Source organism: Montipora foliosa, unplaced genomic scaffold (assembly GCF_036669935.1).
Source record: "Montipora foliosa isolate CH-2021 unplaced genomic scaffold, ASM3666993v2 scaffold_439, whole genome shotgun sequence".
NCBI classification, from domain to species: Eukaryota; Metazoa; Cnidaria; class Anthozoa; order Scleractinia; family Acroporidae; genus Montipora; species Montipora foliosa.
Window position 1 is genome coordinate 187,501 of NW_027179744.1, and position 7,500 is coordinate 195,000.

The following is a 7,500-nucleotide window of genomic DNA, read 5'->3' on the forward strand; positions in this document are numbered from 1 at the left end:
AGTCTACCAATAAATCGGCCTGTGAAAACGCTGTGACAGGAATATAGGGCTGATGTTCTTTGCTTCTTCTTGTCACGGTCTCCTGTCCTGAGTCAATATGTATGTAATTCCTGACACAAGCAAAAAAATTCGAAGTTTTCAGCCGGGGTTGTTTACAGCGATAGTCATCAGTGATCGGTACCATGCATGTGTGACCAGTTTCAAAGAGCTTGCGAAAATGGCAGTGATGACATTATGAACATTTGGAGCAGGCTGATTATCCACAAACGGTTTTTGCACCGAACAGAACATGCAAGAAAAAACCAACAAACCAAAAGTAGTTGTTTCCTTCTTATCTCCTATATCTACTACTCGATGTTGGATAAAGGTTTAAAGATTTTTTTCAGTTTTTATTGGAGATTTGACGTTTTTTCCCGGACGTTTTCATATCTGCGCCTATACATAGAGTCATCAATCTCTGAACAACTGTCTAGTTGCGCAACTTTTGACTCCCATATAACATCATTTTTTTGCGTTTCCAGAACACAAGTTGAAAATTAGGCGTGCATTGCGTGCGTGAATTTATTGTCAATAAATTACCTAAATGTCTGCGAAAGAAGTCTCCGTACACTTTTAATTAAATTGGATAGACTTGCCGTCGTTTAAAACACGCTCGGTGATAGCATTCTAAACACTTCAGACATACGGTTCATTGCTGAGTTTTTTTTTCTGTTTAAATTAACCATTCAAGGTTTGGTTTCCTTTGATAGATCTACCAATGCCTGTGGCAGGTGTTGAAGTCATCGAGAGCAAATGCACCGAGGAACAATTTCAGGCTAAAGATAAAATGTGTACACACACATTTCTGCAGAAAGTGATGAAACAGGGTGCAAATTGCAGGTAAGCGGTATCGCAAGAATGCACACAACATTCGTCAGTATAATATTACAATCAGGAGCAGGTTTTTCCTAGGGCGAAAACTGAAAAGTCATTTTCTGCAAGCACTACTGGGTGCCTCTTGCACGGGTAGGATTGTTGTTTGCAACATACTTTTTTGTAGTTGGAGAAAGACTCTGTGCAAAAAGATGATATGGGGAGGCAGTGTGGCCCAGTGGTTAGGGCGCTTGCCTTGGGATCCGGAGATGCCGGATTCAAGACTCGCTCTGGCCACTCGTTGAATTTGATCCCGGTAGTCCCTGGTTCAACTTCCCATCTGCACTTGTAAATAGCCAAATGGTTTCTCTCCGGCCAGTTGGGATTCTTAACAATTGCTGTTGTTGTTGTTGTTGTAAGTTGTTGCCCTCCTGTTCCGTCGTTTCGTTGCTTGGCCCTAAAAAGCTGCCAAGGAAAGCGGTAAATTAAGTATATATTGTCAGTATTGTATTGTATGATTTGGCCATTCTCAATTTTACGCCTCCAGGAGCTCATCAAGGGGAACCTCCATCTTTCATTCTTGCCTTAGGAGTCAACCCTTTCCCGAGTAGATTTATTTATAAAACGCCTGCCTTGGGAGATTCAGCAGGCGTAATGTTGCATACGCCAATCTCCCTTGGGAAATTCAGCACGCCCACTGATGCATACGCCAATCTCCCTTGGGATATTCAGCACGCCCACTGTTGTAAAAGCCAATCAAAACAGAGCTATCTCAGCGTCAAGGGAAATATGATACTCTTTTGGGAAAGGGTTGACTTTAGGAATTTCGACAGTTTTGTAAAGTAGCGGACATATTTCTGAAAGCACTAAACGTGACATTTTTCTGCGCCACAAAGCGCCTTGCGTGCTTCCCCAATATATTTTAAAAATAGAACAATCAGAAAGGCTGTTTCCGGTGTTTCTGGAACCCAAAAACCAGTTTCTAAGGCAAGGCTTGAGTTCACTCAAATTCTCTTTACAAGTAATAAGTAAAACAAAATTAATAATAAAAAATAAAACATACCCCTCAAATATTGGCATCAAAGTACCCGACGTGGAATGGGAAACGACCGGACGAAATGTAAGAGGAGAAGACTGTACGCATGCGTAAAACGTGAATGATAGTATTTGGAATAGACTGCTAGTGGTTTGCAAGGTCATTAAGTTGTCTAAATCACACGACGCCCAAGAGTCAGAGTCCTGTTACCGGGCCTGCTACAGTAATTCCATTCATAATAAAGTAAAGTACGATCGTCCGGGTGAGTGTAGTCCTGAGAGGGACTGTTTGAGATGACATTGAATAACGTTTCGACAACCTGACAAGACTTCCGCTCAGGATGACTTCTTCAAGACGACTCTTCAAGATGACTTCCACTAAGGTTGTCGAAACGTCAGTCAATGTCATCTCAAACAGTCCTTCTCAGGACTACACTCACCCGGACGATCGTACTTTACTTAATTATGATATGACTCCTGGGTTCAAACCATTTACAAGTAATTCCATTGTTAAAAAGTAATCAGATAATTGCAACTGGCACGTTTTTGAAAGGCCTTAGTATGACATGTTGGCAGTCTCTTTACCATAATGTCCAGAGAAGTTTCCAGGCGTGAGAAACATGCCATTGTATTGGATTTCAAGATTCACAAAGCAATGTACACGTATACTTATGCGACAAAAGCAATGTATTCTAACCATAAGCACAATAGGCCACTTTCAAAAATACCATAACACTCTTTGTTTGCCCTAAGCATTGTTTCCAGTTTCTCTTGGGACTTCCAATGGTCCCAATGCTTACCTCATGTAAAAATTTGGATGGCAAACAAAGAGTATTTTGGTATTTTTTGAAAGTGGCCTCTAGAGCTGCATCTGAAAATGATGCATTGAAAGAAAAAAAATTGTGAAGTGCTGTACTGGTATGTGATCGAGATTTCAGAGATACGGTGTTTTCTTCTGAAAAAGTTTCAATTCAATTGTTATTGCGACTGGTACAAGAAAGTTCTCTTTTGCTTAGTCCGTCGGACGCGTGCGAAAAAAAAACATGGCAGCTCGTAAAAGCTGTTCGGGGCATCCGGATTGTATCCCAGCATCCCGACCCCACATCACCAACGACAAATGTATCTCTTTGTTCAGACCGGTAGTAGTGATGATAAATAGAGCGGTTTTCAATTGAGTGTCGAAAGTAATTAGAGAACTACTTTGGTTTTGCATTACTTCACTCAGTGATTGGTTCAAAGTTCTCGCGCCACTTTTTCAACCAATAAGAAGTGAAACCAAACCAATCGTGGCTCACCCGTGCACATTTTCCCGCGCTTTGTGTCGGCGACGTGTAATTACTTTTAGTTTTGATTTGTTTGCTAGATTGTCTCCGTCTTTTTTGATTGGCTAAAGTAATTACTTTGGTTTTGGTTTTACGACAATCATTTGCAAACCGCTCTAGCTTTTAATCGTGTTTTTTCTTTTTTTCTTTTCTTTTGTAGTGAGGAGCTAAAGAAATTTAAAATGTGTTTCAAGAACTTCACTCTTGACTGTTATGGCAATTTTCTAATTTATACCCCAATATGAGCATGGCTATGGGACGCATGGCTGACATTAAATCAATGGTGCATCACTTTGCGGGAATGATGTGTGGCATGCCCCGTGGTCCTATAAATACCACAGGATTATCAGAGAAAATCAAGCACTTGCTGAAATGCAAACCGGAGTTTTATGATCAAGGCAAGACATGCGCAGAGCCTTTCTTCAGCAAGTTCAAGATGAGGATGAACAATTCCACTTCCCTTGGAAACATGCCTGAGCTGTGCGAGTAAGAAATCCATTTTCTAGGAAAAAAGCTAAAATAATCAAAAAATTCTTGACATAGATCCGCCAGACAGTACTAGATTGATTCCATATCTAATGAGATGTTGTGATACTCTTCGATAATTAGACAAAAATACGGAACGTGAGTAACGCAATTTTCTTTCAACCGATGTACTCTTTTGCGAACGTGATTCCGAGTACAAGTTCGTCGTTACGTGAAGGGCATTTCTCATGCCCAAAGAGATTTCCGCTTTTGCGCATGTCTGAGAGTCAGAAGAGCTCAATCGAATCATGCGCAGACGCAGGATCCCACGTGACTCTAGTGACAAAATTGAAAACGTACATTTGAAAGATACTCGACCATTAAACTTAGTGCGCACTCTCAGATACAACTTCTTTTCACTAGAGATGAGCAGGTTTGGTTCTTCCCAAGCACATTCTTTGTTTCAATTCCATTTACTCCTTACACTGGCTCCCAGCTTTGATTACTACTGCTTAAAAGTAGGTGCAAGTTTTCTGTTGTACATTCCTTGTTTCGTAACCATGTCACTGAGTTGGGCTATCTTGAACGTTGCTATTGCTATTGCAATATTGTTCGCTTTTGTATTTAAGACGATTAGTCGTGTTCTTCGTATATTACCTGTTGTCGTCTGTCGTAAAACGCATTGACAAAGCAAGTAATTGCTTTAATAGCTTTCTCCTTATTTTATCGCAGTTCTTTCAAGAAGGCAAAAAAGTGCAACGGAGACTTGATGAAGAAGCATTGTTCTCACAACAAGCCGCCACCACTGGACAAGTTCAATCCATTCTGTCCTAACAAACAGGACCGCCCCCGATCCCACATCTGGAGGCAACGAAAAAGCAATTATCAGTGGCGTACTCAGTTTAACTACCTTTGCTTTTTTTGTGCTGCTTTAACATAATATCAACTTTGTACCCATACTTTTTCCCTTTTCCAACGACTGAGACTGGTCCTGCAACCATTTCGACGGATGATTTAGGTTTTTATTTATTTTTCAGTTTTCAGTTTGGGGGGGGGGGGGGGGGGGTTATTCATTCAACCTTTTTACAGACTGACACAGGGATAGAGTAAAAGGTTAAGCCCCGTCCTCACGAGCAATTTTTATGTGACAATTTTATGTAGAAAATACACTGGATCGTGTAAATAGCACAACAAATGATTGTTGACAATTCGCTGTTAAGATGGTCAACAATGCCTTTGGACAGCAGAGATAAAGTAGAAACAAGGCGAGGTTGCCTGGTCGTTTTCCAATGGCGCTCACAAAGAGACAGAAATTTGCCATAATTTTATTTCACGAGTCGTCTACAAGAGCAATTTTTTGGTATTTGACAACATTTTTTTTATTTGTCACATAAAAGCTAACACGTCAGCTTTTCAGGAAATACATTTGTCACAAAAATTGGCCAAATTTTCTCCTCTACACGAGTAAATAAAAATTGTCACATGGAAATTGTTCGTGTAGACGGGGCTTTAGTTGCTAAATAACTAGGAAACCCAGGGATAAAAATCGGAGAGGGCGCGGAGAATAACTGCTTTGGTTCATTACCCTATCCCCCCTCCCCCTTCTCAATAATTAAATGGTCCGTCCCCTGCTAGTCTGTTTTGTTCCGTCACGCAACAATTATCGTTTTGAGCAAATATCGTTTTGAGAAATTACTCATAATTCTTTCACCACGGTAGAAATATTTCTTCCACCTTTTTATAGAGTAATCTTAATTAGGTCGTTACGCAATGGTCTTTGAAGAGGAGAAGAACCTAACAAACAAAAAGAGCCTTGCGTGACAAAGAAAGTGCTAAATAAAGCAGAGGCTAGTTCCAGAGTGTGCCGTTGTATGAGTACTTTTAAAAGTGACCGACATTTTTATCCGTTTGGATAATTTGAAAGTACTTTCTGTACCAAAATAAAGAAACTCAATACGCGTTTTGACTGTTAACTGTGGCAAAATGGCTGTTGCAAAGTAGAGATGATATAGATGGTTTTCACATGATGTCACAGCGGCCATTTTGGTGTACTATGCAAATTCTGCGCAAATATTTTCTCAGTATTGTTTTGGACACTAAAATGGCCGTCAAGTCACGTGAGCGAAAACCATCTGTTGTCTTGCATTACTACTTGGCTTACAATCTGGCGCCACATTCTCGACCAATCAGAGTTAAGGGCTACGACCAAATGTGTCTCGCTCGCGTACATTTTCCCGCGCTTTGTTTGGCGCTGTGATTGGCGCGTGTGAATATCCGCCTCTCTTTTGATTGTCTAAAGTTACGGCTTTGTTCTTTATTTTCACGCATTCAAATGCACAAAATGCTCTTGACATCACAGCGACTATGTACCCGTCCTAAATTAAAAAATACATTGCTTGTAACGTAATCGATATGATCATCCGCTCCAATGTAAATTGTTTCATTATGACAGTTTTCTGGGGATGTCAGAAAGCCGACCAATCTGGGTTTTGTTTGCCTCTCTAAGCAATCGACTACACAAACTAATTTGGAAGTTCAGACAAAAACAAGGCAAGGAAACGAACTTAAAATGCTGTATCGTACAGAAGCGATAGTATAGTATATTACAAAATAATTAGGTCAGTATGCGGTCTCTCATTAGTCAATAGCTGTGTTTAGATGCATGACAGTATGCAAACACGGCTGTGAAATCACAAGAATTTTGATTAGTTATATGTTGTCAGACGCGCGTTTTGACTGGCTGTTAGGAAATGTGAGCGTATATCAAGAAAATCTGTTTCAATCAAGAAGTAAAAAAAAGTTCCTATTTTGCTTAATTATTATTCCACCATTACGCCATTTTACCATATTTGGTCAAGAGAACGCGGAAAATATCAGACGATAATACACTGTAGTGTTCCGGTTTGACCGGTGTAGAACAGAGCAAATTGGACGGAACGTGAGATTTTCCATGAAAAAAATTGTTTTCAACACGTTGCAAAGCCTGAGAATTTAGCTTGTCATCATTTGTCACTCGTCATTTCGTTTATCCAATCAAATAAAGGACATTTGGCTGCCTTTTTGTGCTGTTTACATCGTTACACGCGCCCTACAGGACAGATGATCCTTTTTTTTTCTAGAAAAACACTCTTACCAAACAAAGTTCAAGCAAAATAACACCTTTTTTTCTAGTGGAATAATAAATCTCTTATTTGACGTTTTAACATTTAATACTCGGGGACATTTTTGCTCATTGCTCGTATTTTTCCTCGCCCCTGCGGGCCTCGGGGAAATACTACGCAACTCGCAAAATATCCGCGCATATTATATGTTAAACCATCGAATAAAATGTATAATATAGTAAAGTATAGTATAGTACAGTACAGTACAGTACAGTATAGTATAGTATAGTATAGTATAGTATAGTATAGTATAATATAGTATAGTATAGTATAGTATAGTAAGCGATGTGTCTTAAATTTAACTATAGTATCCAATGACTTAAGGTCGTTAAGGTAAAGATAGAGAATTAAAGATTTACAGTTAAAAGGGTAGATCAGTCCCTTTCCAGCTTATAGTTGCTCATTTTGCGCACTTAACATGGCGATAAAGATGTCGGAACTACAAAGATAAACGCAAGAGAAGCAAGATTGTCTTCTTAATTAAACAAAAGTCTATTGCTTTGTGCAATCACGTTGTTTTTGTTCATGGTTACAAATACTATCACCAAAAAGTCATATGTAATTATTTATACCCGTCCTTTCCAAAAGCGAATCTTATTGTTTGACCATTTCAGCCTTTACTAGAAAGCCGAGTATCAAAAGCCTTGAGTTTCCCCCACTTTTTC

General features: G+C 39.5%; 2 pseudogenes; one reads left to right on the forward strand and one right to left on the reverse strand.

Moving 5' to 3' along the window:
• Positions 1–757: 757 nt before the first annotated feature.
• On the forward strand, positions 758–4,614 carry LOC137989098 (uncharacterized; annotated as a pseudogene).
• A 2,549-nt stretch (positions 4,615–7,163) lies between these two features.
• Positions 7,164–7,500, reverse strand: part of LOC137989092 (uncharacterized) — a 21,592-nt pseudogene continuing 21,255 nt past the window's right edge.